Here is a 13,560-nt window from a genome sequence, read left to right on the forward strand (position 1 = left end):
GTGTCGCTTACCATTATTACCTGTTGAGGGCCTGTCCATTTTGGTGAGAATCCAGGCTTTTCGGGGTTTATTTTTACCATTACCTTGCTCCCAACCTGTGGTATCTGAGCCTTTTGTTCCTTGGTGCCAGTTTCCAAGTCCTTGATCACTTGATGATCCCTGGCGTGAGCCTTCAGATCGTGTAATTATTTACATAATTCCATCACAAATCTCCTTACTCGCTCCCAGTAGGGTCCAACGTCATCACTCCCCATCACTAGAACCTCAGGTAATCTCATTGCCCGTCCTGTCATTAGTTCGAAAGGCGTGAGAGTCCGATGGGCCGGTTTGGGGTCGCCCTTAACTTCATTAAAATTCGGGGCAGCATATGTACCCATCCCTTTCCTGTCTCATCGATCACCTTGGCCAATGCGTTCTTCAGGGTCCTATTCATTTGTTCTACTAATCCGGATGATTGCGGACGATAGGGGATATGGAATTTCTGCCTGATTCCCAGTAGGGCACATGCTTGTTTCATGACTTTACCTGTGAAGTGTGTACTCTGATCTGAATCTATCTGTAGGGGCATTCCCCACCTAGGTATAATTTCTTGTGCTAATATTCTCGCCACCGTCTCAGCTGAGCAATTTCTAGTTGCGAAAGCTTCTACCCATTTTGTGAATTGACCTATTATAACCAAACAATACGTTTTTCCCTGGTGATGGCAGTGGGCCCGTGAAGTCTATCTGCGGGTTTTCCCATGGTCTCTTTGGTCAGGGTTGGTGTCCCATTCTGACCTTTATTTTCCCACCTGGGTTATGCTTTGCGCATGTTAAGCACTTCCTACAGTAATTTTCTATATCTCTTCCCATTCCCTTCCACCACCAGCATCGGGACATTGAACTCGTCATGCTGGTCTTACCTGTGTGTGCATACCCGTGGTATATACTCAATAAGTTTTGTCGTATGCAGTCTGGGGCTACCACATTACAATCTTTCCTCCAGATTCCGTCCACGCCTTGTTTAGCTTCCTGTCTTTTCCATTCATCTTTTTCCTGATGTTGGGTTGCCTCCTGTACTTTAAACACATTTACTTCTTCCGGCCGAAACGCACAAGCGCTTATTTTAGCCCGTAGGCCCCCTGCTTCTGCCACTCATTTAGCTGCCTCATCCGCCCATGCATTCCCTTGCTGATGTCTGTCACTGATTTTCTTATGGGCCTTGATCTTTATTATTGCACATTCCTGGGGCTGGAGGGAAGCCTTTACCAGTTCCTTAACTATGTTCTCGTGTTGAATTGGTCCTCCCACCGATGTCATATAACCTTGCCGACTCCAGGCTACCATATAATCGTGGACCACCCCAAACGCGTATCGGCTGTCTGTATATATTTACCCTTTTACCTTTTGCCTGTTTGAGGGCTTCTGTTAGGGCGACTAATTTGGCCACTTGGGCCGAGAGGCTCCCTTCTAACTGCCCTATTCCCCATGTTTGCCCTTCACCATCTACTACCGCCCACCCTGTTCGGGGCGTTCCGTTGATGTACCAACGGGACCCATTTATATAAAGGTCCATGTCTGCTCACTCGAGTGGCTCTTCCTTTATCGAGCTACTTTGCTCTGACCCCTCTATCGGGTTACATTCATGATCCTAGCCTTCTGTAATGATCCACCCTGCGGGGTTTTTACCGCTATCTTTTACTATCGTTACTGTGCCGCTCGGAGGTATTAGTACCACCTCTCACATCGCCCTTCTTGTGTCTGACACTGTTCTCCGTCTCCCTGTGTTTAGTAGCTCTACCGGGGTATGTTGCGTATGTAGGATAATTTGTCCTGACATTACTATGGGTTCACTAATTCTGACTGCCCAGGTTGCAGTCGAAAGCAGCAACACCTCTAGATAATCCTGCAGCTACAGGTTGTTGCTTAGTGGAGTAATACACCACCGGTTGTTGCCTGTCCCCATGTTGCTGGGTCACCACCGCATTATAGTGGTTTTTGCTGTGGTGATTATAAATGTGGAAGGGCTTATTCCGGTCCGATAGTCCCAGGGCGGGGGCACTCATGAGGGTCTGTTTCAGCTGTTGAAACACTGCTTCTTGTTCAGAGCCCCAGTCTACCGGCACTTGGGAGGGTTTTCCCCCTTTTAACATATCTTGTATGGGCTGAGCCATTTCTGCATATCCCGGGATAAAGTTCTGACAGTAATTATACAGTCCTAATACCTGTCTGACCCCCTTTATAGTCCCTGGCTTTGGCATCATCCTAATGGCCTCCTTTCTATTCTCAGGCATCTGCCTTTTCCCTTGTGTTACTACGTACACTAGGTACGTGACTTGGCCCTTCCCTATCTGGGTCTTTTTTGGGTTAGCTTTCAGCCCTGCCTGTTGTACGGTCTCAAGCACCGTGGACAATGCCAGCACGTGCTGTTTCTCCGTGGCGGACGCTATAAGAATGTTGTCCACATATTGCAAGAGGGTACTTCGTTCCCCTACAGCTATTGGCACCAGGACCCCAGTCAGCGTCCGGTGGAATATACTCAGGCTGTTATGGAATCCTTGGGGCACTCTAGTCCATGTATACTGCTTTCCTCTTACAGTGAAGGCCAACTTCCCTTGTGACTCCTTGTCCAAAATCTATTTGCTGTATCCAATTCGGTGAATATTTTATGTTCCGGGCCCAGGCCATTGAAAATCGTTGTCAGGCTGGCCACAATCGGGTGCTCCCGGGATGTAACTTTATTTAAGGCGGTATAGTCTATAGTCAGCCTATATGAGGATTCTGGTTTCTTTACTGGCCATACTGGTAAGTTAGTCGTAGCCATTGTTTGTCTCACCACCCCTTGCCTTTCCAATTCTTTCACTATCTGAAGGACAGCTGCTTCAGCGTCAGGTTTCAGCGGGTATTGCCAGTGGGTTTTATGTTCTGGGCCTGGGATCTTGACTGGCTCGGGCCCTACTAACCCACAGTTCTGTTTGTGTTGGGCCCATAGGGCAGGGTACAGGGTATAACTGATATATACTTCCCCAGGCACCCTTTGTTTCCCACTCGGGATCTATTGGAGGGATCCCGGCCACCCGCTGCTGCTGATGGCCCGGGTGGTTCCATTTACACTGAGTTTGGTGCTTGTCTCCCCAGACTACTCGGTTACGCTGGGGGTCTATTAGCACTCCTATTTCTCTTAATGTTTCTATTCCTAATATGGTGCCTTCGGGATTGGGGCAGTACCAAAACTGGGTGGGTAGTATTATCCCCTGTACTTCCAATAGTACAATTTCACTTAAAGTTGCCTTTCTGTTACCTCCTCCCACTCCTTGTATGCTGATCGTTTCCTTGGTAAGTGGGTAAGTCTAGATTAGTTATGGATATTGACGCTCCCGTGTCTATCAGCATCTCGCATTGCCGGCCCCCTAACACTGCGCTAACAAACATTCTTGGGTCCTCTCTTTGTGGTCCCACATCTTCACCGGGGGCCAGTGAGCCCTATTGAGTGGCTGCCAACCGTAGCATACTTATGATGTCCTCGTTAGAAAGCGTCTCTTGTCGGGTGGATGGCCGCGGAGGCTGCTGAGCTTCTCTAAGGAGCACTACCACTTCTCCCCTGGACAGGGGTGGTTCTCCTCCTGGGACTGCTCTAATCTGTCCGGGTCCCTGTCCTTCCACACCTCCCCCCTTAGCCCAGCATTTCCTCGCTGTATGGCCTAGTTTGTCACAGTTCTGGCACTTCGGCCTTGATTGTCTGCCCCTCCCTTGAGCCCCTTTTTTCTGCTGGCATTCTCTACTAAAGTGGCCTTCTTTTCCACAATTAAAACAAGTCAAGGGGGCTGTTCGTAGTTTTCCTTCCTCACTCGTTCCTTCCACAGCTGCTGCCACTGCGGCCACGTGTGCTTCTACCGTGGCTACTTTCCTTTTCTGAGTAGCATCCAGCTCAGATGCCCATCTGGACAAGTCGTCATAGTTTTGCCTTGTGACTAGCCCTGTTTTTAATACGTCTTGGTGTGCAGTACTTAACCCGTCTTTGTATATTTTTAGGATTGCTTGATTATCCCTGGTGTGGTTCAGTATTTCCGAATACGCTTGGAAGCTCAACCATTTCCGCTCTGCGTAGTCATGTGTGGATTCCCCCTTGTTTTGAGTGACCCCCCATGATTATTCCCCAGTTTATGGGTATTGCTCCTGCTACCCGAGTTACGTCTACTTTAAACACCTGATATTCTGCCTCCGACTGTGCAACAGTGGAGGCTATCAGCACACACCAAGTGCTGTCTCTGTATCGTTGTCCCAATTTCTTCAGTCATTTTTGCTCCTACTAATGCTTCCACATCTCGGTTGTGAAGGCTGTGGCATATTATTTCCCGTATTTTTTGCCAAAACTCTTCAGTACTTCGTCTTCTCTCTAACTTGGGTAACATTTGTAATAACTTCAATGTGTCCCCGGGTGTCAGTGACACATAGGTGGTTTATATCCGAGGGGCCACGGTGGGTATAGAGGGCATGCCCGGGTTGCCTCCGGCAGCCAGTACCACTGGGACAGTTGGGGTGCCGGGTACAGATTCTACCTTGATCGGGGCTGCCCGAACCTTCTGGTATGGGGGAGGCCCACCTTCTCTTCCCCAATCGTCATAGTGTGGGTTATATTTGCGAGCCTCATCGGCCAACTCATCCCACTCTGGTCCCCCACGGTTCTCGATTTATTCACTTGGGGGATATATTGGTACACCACGGTGCAGGCAGTGGGGTAGATGGTGCTGTAGCTCGCCCAGTTACTGCTGCACATTTTGTACCATTCTTACTGCTTGCTTCCGCCTCTTGCAACTTTTTTCTGTATTATCTGATCCTTTCTTTCCATCTCTTTATTTTGTTCCTGATAGCAGGCGAATACTACCATATGAGCCCGGTCCCCTTTATTTCTTGGCTGGCATACCCAGCACATTGCCTGCCTCTCCGGTGGGTCATCTGGTTGCAATCCCTTTTTCTTCATTCCCTCAATTAGTTTCACGTTTTTATCTGCTTGCATTTTCCCTATAGATCCCTCGGGACCCCAGTCATATTCGCTGGCCATTTCCATCGCTAAGGGGATACCTTTCCCTTAGTGGGCTACTCTTGTACCTCCGTCGTGTCTCCTGACCGATACTTGTTCCTTAGTACCGTGCCCCGGTTGACTGCGTTCGAGACTATCATATCCCAAGTCATCCTTATTCCTTGGTCTCCGTCCTCGCCGTGGTTCATTTATATGTTCTTTCTCCAGATTTCCTCCTTTCCCGCAAACAGTGTAACAGCTCTAACTTGTAGGTGGTATTTAAAACGTACTCACCCCAACAGCTGCCACGTCATTTTGGGGTTAGTGAGTCTGTATCCTGCCGACTACACCAGTTCATGGGGGAATCGCCTTTCTCCTCCCTTAACAAACCCCGATTCAACAGATGGACACCTTGGATAAGTTTCAATGACTTTAATTCCAACACGTGAAGGGGGAGCATCTCATTTCTCAGCCCCTGAGAAAGGATCTCCAACAAGCTGTTCAAATTGCACCTTTACAGGGTTTAGCACATGGACAGACCTGAACAGTGATGTGATTGGTTGTAGCAATGCATCACCAAATACCCGTTTGTTCCCTCCTTCCAAGTGTCACTCGCCTTATATTATATTGTTCCCTTAAGCCCGAGGGCAATGAGTGGTCACCTTGTGTACGTGCAGTTTTAAGCATACCTTCTGTTTAGCCAGCTCAGGGCGACATAATAGCCAGATAACATCTTTGATAATCAATCTTGCTCTTGCAGTTATCGGCCAGTTGCTGTACCTCCTGTGCTTTCTCCATCCACCACCTGTTCTTTAGGTCCCGGGTTTTTTGTTGGACCATTTCCTTTAGCCGTCTGTAATGCGGTTTTGCTGCTCCCGAGTTGGGTTGTTGCTTAAGGCTCAGAAATGCCCTGCGCTGCGAGACCATGCGCTCCATCCCGCCCGTCCCACACGACTGTGATCCCTTGTGTATCCCAACATAGTCACTGTCCACCCCACCCGAAAACCTGGCCATCTCCTGCCAGAGGCACAAAACCCTCACCAGGCGAGAGTGCGAGGGCTGGCGGGGAGGGAGGCGAGGCTGGCAGAGGGAGGCGAGGGATGCCCAGGTGAAGACATAGAGGGATGGGTAGAGGAGGATATCAACGTTAACGTTGGTGCCCAAGGAGACAGTGCAGGCCAGTGAGGCCGGGAGCGACGGGCAAGGGGGAAGAGGGCGCAGGCGGCGGGGTTTGGGGCAAGTTGGCGCTGATGGAGGATGAACATTTAGAAGCGGGCAAGGATTGAGTCTGGGGTGGGGATTGAGGAGTTTTGGTCCTGGGTGGGTGAGGTGCAGAAGACGTCACCGCCCCTAGCAACAGGCCTCCTATTGGCGGCCCCGCCCCCTGCCCCGCGGAGGACCGTTATGCTAATCATGCCCTCGCGCTCCCTCCCCCAACCGGTGAGAGCAAGGAGGGGGCGGGCCCTCCATCCAGACTGATTGACAGGGCCGGCAGCCAATCGCAAGGAGACTCTGGCTTGTGACGTCGGTTGATTTCGGCCAATGGCGAGCGGGGCACGAGGGAGGAGGGCGGGGAGAGAAGCGACGACGCCATTCTCCCCGGAGCGGCGCGCATGGAGGCGGTCTGCCGGGGAGCGAGTGGCCGCTGGTGTGATGCGGGGCGGGAGAGAGAGGTGAGAGTGAAGGGGATGTTCTCCGGTCCTCAGCGGCCATGTCGCTCAGTCAGAGCCACGCTTTCCGTCCGTCGATGGAGATGATGGAAGTTGGCTGCTCCCGCCTGCCACCCCCGGCCGCCGCTTTCCCCCCTCAACCAATCAGCGCGCCGCCTCCCCGCCCGTCACGTGATGGTTTGGCGGCCCGGGGCTCTCCCGCCGCGCTGCTATTGGCTGGGCGTCGGCTGGCTGCCTCCTGATTGGTGGGCGGGCCCACGTGCTGACCATCACCCTGTCTCTGGATGGAGACTGATTGACAGGCGGTTCCCGCCTTTCTCAACGGCTCGGCGGGGAGGGCCTCATTAGCATAACGGTCGGTCGCGCCTGACAATGGCGGGGGCGGGGCCACGCTGATTGACGTGTCGGCCCCCCACCAATGGGAAGCGTGTTGCTGGGGTGTGTGACGTGGAGCCCGGCGAGAGGCAGCCAATGGGAGTGTCCTCCCTCATCACTTGCTGCACACTATCCTTTTGTGTTTCCTGCACAAGTCCCCCCAGGTCCCGCTGTACTGCCGCACTTTGCAATCTTTCTCCATTTAAATCACAACTTGCTCTTTGATTGTTTCTGCCAAAGTGCCTGAGCTCACACTTTCCCACATTATACTCCATCTGACAAATGTTTCCCCTCACTGAGCCTGTCTCTGTCCTTTTGCAGGTTTTTTGTGTCCTCCTCACACATTGCTTTTCCTCCCATCTTTGTATCGTCAGCAAACTTGGCTCCGTTACACTCGGTCCCTTCTTCCAAGCCGTTAATACAGATTGTAAATAGTTGGGGCCCCAGCACTGATCCCTGCGGCACCCCACTAGTTACTGATTACCAACCCGACAATGACCCATTTATCCCCACTCTCTGTTCTCTGTTAGTTAGCCAATCCTCTATCCATGCTAATGGGTCCTTAGGTGTCTGACCCACAGTCCCTGTCACAGGTGGGACAGACAGTCGCTGAGGGAAGGGGAGGGTGGGACAGGTTTGCCGCACGCTCCTTCCACTGCCTGCGCTTGGTTTCTGCATGCTCTCGGCGACGAGACTCGAGGTGCTCAGCGCCCTCCCGGATGCACTTCCTCCACTTAGGGCGGACTGGTCTTTGGCCAGGGACTCCCAGGTGTCAGTGGGGATGTTGCACTTTATCAGGGAGGCTTTGAGGGTGTCCCTGTAACGTTTCCTCTGCCAACTTTGGCTCATTTGCCGTGAAGGAGTTCCGAGCAGAGCGCTTGCTTTGGGAGACTCGTGTCAGGCATGTGGACAATGTGACCTGCCCAGTGGAGCTGGTCAAGTGTGGTCAGTGCTTTAATGCTGGGGATGTTGGTCTGGACGAGGACACTAATGTTAGTGCGCCTGTCCTCCCAGGGGATTTGTAGGATCTTGCGGAGACATCGTTGGTGGTATTTCTCCAGTGACTTGCGGTGTCTACTGTACATGGTCCATGTCTCTGAGCCATACAGGAGGGCGGGTATTACTACAGCCCTGTAGACCATGAGCTTGGTGGCAGTTTTGAGGGCCTGGTCTTCGAACACTCTTTTCCTCAGGGAAACCAGTCACACCCACCCTTTCCTTCAACCAATGTCTGTCCCACCTGTGCCAGAGACTGTAATTCAGTATTGGACTTCCACTTGCTTTGAGTGGAAGCAAGTCTTCCTCGATTCCGAGGGACTGCCTATGATGATGATGAGGGCTGTAACCTACATTGGGACGCTCCGAGGTGGAGAAAGGCGTTCGTTTCCACCTGTGCTACTCACCCATGTTTCTTCTATCCTGCCAGGATCACCTACATCCCATCCACGGAGGGAGTGCAGTCGTCAATCCTGCTGGTCACCTCTGGCTCGTCCGTCCACAACACCGCCACCACCGGTGGGGAAGGGAAGCCATTTTGTGCTTGGTGCGGGGGAGGGGGAGCGAGTTATAGAGATCCAGTTCTTTGTCTTGACATGAAGTGAACCAAATTAAAGAGGACGTTGCGTTGGACCCATACCCAGGTAGGTGAGTCACACACTGGGCACACTAGAGTTTGACGGGTAGGGGTGGGAAATACACATGGATGGACATATACGGGGGATATTGTACAGCGAGGCTGGCTGTTTCAGCGGGGGGGGGATGGGTTTCACCAGGGGGAGGAGCTTCACCGGGGGGAGGGGGAGGAGTTTCTCACCTCATTCTTCGAAACCCCAATGAGCAGAGGCCCAACCTGCTCAACCTTTCTTCAGAAGACAACCCCCTTCATCTCAGGAATCAACCCGGTGAACCTTCTCTGAACTGCCTCCAATACAATTATATCCGTCCTTAAATACGGAGACCAAAACTGTACGCAGTACTCCAGGTGTGGCCTCACCAATACCCTGTACATTTGTAGCAGGACTTCCATACTTTTATATTCCATCCCCCTTGCAATAATAATTTCCCCCAAATACGTGCATTTACAGAAGAACATAAGAATTAGGAACAGGAGTAGGCCATCTAGCGCCTTGAGCCTACTCCGCCATTCAACAAGATCATGGCTGATCTGGCCGTGGACTCAGCTCCACTTACCCGCCCGCTCCCCTTAACCCTTAATTCCCTTATTGGTTAAAAATCGATCTATCTGTGACTTGAATACATTCAATGAGCTAGCCTCAACTGCTTCCTTGGGCAGAGAATTCCACAGATTCATAACACTCTGGGAGAAGAAATTCCTTCTCAACTCGGTTTTAAATTGGCTAACCCATATTTTGAGGCTGTGCCCCCTAGTTCTAGTCTCCCCGATCAGTGGAAACAGCCTCTATCTTGTCTATCCCTTTCATTATTTTAAATGTTTCTATAAGATCACCCCTCATCCTTCTGAACTCCAACGAGTAAAGACTCAGTCTACTCAATCTATCATCGTAAGGTAACCCCCTCATCTCCAGAATCAGCCGAGTGAATCGTCTCTGTACCCTCTCCAAAGATAGTATATCCTTCCTTCAGAAAGGTGACCAAAACTGCACACAGTACTCCAGGTGCGGCCTCACCAATACCCTGTACAGTTGCAGCAGGACCTCCCTGCTTTTGTACTCCATCCCTCTCGCAATGAAGGCCAATATTCCATTCGCCTTCCTGATTACCTGCTGCACCTGCAAACTAACTTTTTGGGATTCATGCACAAGGGGTCCAGGGTGTCCTTGGAGATGGAGCACGCGGTGTCCACCGGTACGCTCGCGGCCTTCCGCGAGAGGTGGGCACCGGAGGGACTGGAGTGCATCATCACGCCCGGCAACCAAATTTTAATTTGATTTTACGTTTTAAAGTTTAATTTGTTTTAATTGCCGGTGCTTTTAGTGTCCCCCTCTCCTTTTATAGGGGGCACTGGAAAAAGGAAAAATTTGATTTTAGTGCCCCAAAAAAAAAACACAAAAAAATAAATAAAAAAGGGGCCTTGTAAATGTCTTGTGTGTGTCATCCAGGTCGGGTGGCACGGATACATGTTTTATGTTTTTGCAGGTGAACTCCAAAAAGAGTTTCATGCACAAGGGGTCCAGGGTGTCCTTGGAGATGGAGCACGCGGTGTCCACCGGTACGCTCGCGGCCTTCCGCGAGAGGTGGGCACCGGAGGGACTGGAGTGCATCATCACGCCCGGCAACCAAATTTTAATTTGATTTTACGTTTTAAAGTTAATTTGTTTTAATTGCCGGTGCTTTTAGTGTCCCCTTCCCTTTTATAGGGGGCACTGGGGAAAAATTGTGATTTTAGTGCCCAAAAAAAAAAAAAGAAAAACACAAAAAAAAAAAGGGGGGAAAAAAAAGGGCCTTGTAAATGTCTGGAGTGTCACCCAGGTCGGGTGGCACCGTTTAATGTTTTATGTTTTGCAGGTGAACTCCAAAAAGAGTTTCATGCACAAGGACCCCCAGGTCCCTCTGCACCGCAGCATGTTGTAATTTATCCCCATTCAAATAATATTCCCTTTTACTGGGTTTTTTTCCCCAAGGTGGATGACCTCACATTTTCAGACATTGTATTCCATCTGCCAAACCTTAGCCCATTCGCTTAACCTATCTGAATCTCTTTGCAGCCTCTCTGTGTCCTCTACACTACCCACTTTCCCACTAATCTTTGTGTCACCTGCAAATTTTGTTACACTACATTCTGTCCCCTCTTCCAGGTCATCTATGTATATTGTAAACAGTTGTGGTCCCAGTACCGATCCCTGTGGCACACCACTAACCACCGATTTCCAACCCGAAAAGGATCCATTTATCCCGACTCTCTGCTTTCTGTTAGCGAGCCAATTCTCTATCCATGCTAATACATTTCCTCTGACTCCGCGTACCTTTATCTTCTGCAGTAACCTTTTGTGTGGCAACTTATCGAATGCCTTTTGGAAATCTAAATACACCACATCCATCGGTACACCTCTATCCACCATGCTCGTCATATCGTCAAAGAATTCCAGTAAATTAGTTGAACATGATTTCCCCTTCATGAATCCATGTTGCATCTGCTTGATTGCACTATTCCTATCTAGATGTCCCGCTATTTCTTCCTTAATGATAGCTTCAAGCATTTTCCCCACTACAGATGTTAAACTAACCGGCCGATAGTTACCTGCCTTTTGTCTGCCCCCTTTTTTAAACAGGCGTTACATTAGCTGCTTTCCAATCCGCTGGTACCTCCTCAGAGTCCAGAGAATTTTGGTAGATTATAACAAATGCATCTGCTATAACTTCCGCCATCTCTTTTAATACCCTAGGATTTCATCAGGACCAGGGGACTTGTCGACCTTGAGTCCCATTAGCCTGTCCAGCACTACCCCCCTAGTGATAGTGATTATCTCAAGGTCCTCCCTTCCCACATTCCTGTGACCAGCAACTTTTGGCATGTTTTTTGTGTCTTCCACTGTGAAGACCAAAGCAAAATAATTGTTTAAGGTCTCAGCCATTTCCACATTTCCCATTATTAAATCCCCCTTCTCATCTTCTAAGGGACCAACATTTACTTTGTCACTCTTTTCCGTTTTATATATCGGTAAAAGCTTTTACTATCTGTTTTTATGTTTTGCGCAAGTTTACTTTCGTAATCTATCTTTCCTTTCTTCATTGCTTTCTTAGTCATTCTTTGCTGTCGTTTAAAATTTTCCCAATCTGCTAGTTTCCCACTAACCTTGGCCACCTTATACGCATTGGTTTTTAATTTGATACTCTCCTTTATTTCCTTGGTTATCCACGGCTGGTTATCCCTTCTCTTACCGCCCTTCTTTTTCACTGGAATATATTTTTGTTGTGCACTATGAAAGAGCTCCTTAAAAGTCCTCCACTGTTCCTCAATTGTGCCACCGTTTAGTCTGTATTTCCAGTCTACTTTAGCCAACTCTGCCCTCATCCCACTGTAGTCCCCTTTGTTTAAGCATTGTATGCTCGTTTGAGACACTACTTCCTCACCCTCAATCTGTATTATAAATTCAACCATACTGTGATCACTCATTCCGAGAGGATCTTTTACTCGGAGATCGTTTATTATTCCTGTCTCATTACACAGGACCAGATCTAAGATAGCTTGCTCCCTTGTAGGTTCTGTAACATACTGTTCTAAGAAACAATCCCGTATGCATTCTATGAATTCCTCCTCAAGGCTACCCCGTGCGATTTGATTTGAACAATCGATATGTAGGTTAAAATCCCCCATGATTACTGCCATTCCTTTTTCACATGCCTCTATTATTCCCTTGATTATTGTCCGCTCCACCATGAAGTTATTATTTGGGGGCCGAAAACTATGCCCACCAGTGACTTTTTCCCCTTACTATCTCTAATCTCCACCCACAATGATTCAACATTTTGTTCATTAGAGCCAATATCATCTCTCACAACTGCCCTGATATCATCCTTTATTAACAGAGCTACCCCACCACGGTGCCATGAACTTGGCTGCTGCTGCCCTCTCCTGATGAGCCATCCCCCTCAACAGTACTCAAAGCGGTGTATCTGTTTTGCAGGGGGATGACCGCAGGGACCCCTGCACTACCTTCCTTGCACTGCTCTTCCTGCTGGTCTTCCATTCCCTATCTGGCTGTGGACCCTTCACCTGCGGTAAGACCAACTCACTACACGTGCTACTCACGTCATTCTCAGCATCGTGGATGCTCCAGAGTGAATCCACCCTCAGCTCCAATTCCGCAACGCGGACCGTCAGGAGCTGGAGGCGGATACACTTCCCGCACACGTAGTCGTCAGGGACACCGGAAGTGTCCCCGAGTTCCCGCATGGTACAGGAGGAGCATATCACGTGACCGAGCTCTCCTGCCATGACTTAACCCTGAGATACACCTAAATTGGCAACAACAATGCTAAAGTTTACTCACTGTTATAGAAGAGAAAAAAGAAAAACTACTCACCAATCACCAGCCAATCACTTACCCCCTTGGCTGTGACGTCACCTTTCTGTTTCTTTCCACTTCTTTTTTGCCTTCTCCCTGTCGCTGCACAAGCCACGCCTCTCCACGCACTCCGACGCTGCTCCCGACTCAGCGACGCACCGCCCGACCTCACGGCCTCACGACTCAGATCCCAGGCAGCGGTCGTGAAGCGATGATCTTCTGGTTATTTCTCTGACCGGGGACCGGGTTAAGAATAAATGTCCCCAGATCTTGTGAGAACGGAAATAAGTGGCCTGGATATCACGTGGTGGATAAAGTGAGAAGTTAAGAAACAGGCGAATGATGTTTCTGAGGAAGTAACGTTGTGAAACGTTCCCTGTGTGTACCTTTCTTGATTGAGTGCTGGAGGTACAATTAGCATGGGGGGAATCTAGAACTAGGGGGCATAGTGTCAGAATAAGGGGTCTCCCATTTAAGACAGAGATGAGGAGGAATTTCTTCTCTCAGAGGGCCATGAATCTGTGGAATTC

At 49.6% G+C, this 13,560-nt stretch overlaps 1 protein-coding gene across 3 annotated transcripts in view; it reads left to right on the plus strand.

Moving 5' to 3' along the window:
• The first annotated feature begins 6,572 nt into the window (after positions 1–6,572).
• rpp21 (ribonuclease P 21 subunit) overlaps positions 6,573–13,560 on the plus strand; it is an 18,947-nt gene continuing 11,959 nt past the window's right edge. Inside the window, exons 1-2 of one of the 3 annotated variants that reach the window (XM_070874731.1) lie at positions 6,573–6,671; positions 8,470–8,687. The gene's annotated coding sequence lies outside the window, so the exon portion shown is untranslated. Of the gene's footprint in view, positions 6,672–8,469; positions 8,688–12,649; positions 12,744–13,560 lie in introns of those variants that run through there. The other 2 variants (XM_070874730.1, XM_070874732.1) reach the window with 2 other exon arrangements.

The sequence above is a fragment of the Pristiophorus japonicus genome, unplaced genomic scaffold, assembly GCF_044704955.1.
Source record: "Pristiophorus japonicus isolate sPriJap1 unplaced genomic scaffold, sPriJap1.hap1 HAP1_SCAFFOLD_943, whole genome shotgun sequence".
Taxonomy (NCBI): Eukaryota; Metazoa; Chordata; class Chondrichthyes; family Pristiophoridae; genus Pristiophorus; species Pristiophorus japonicus.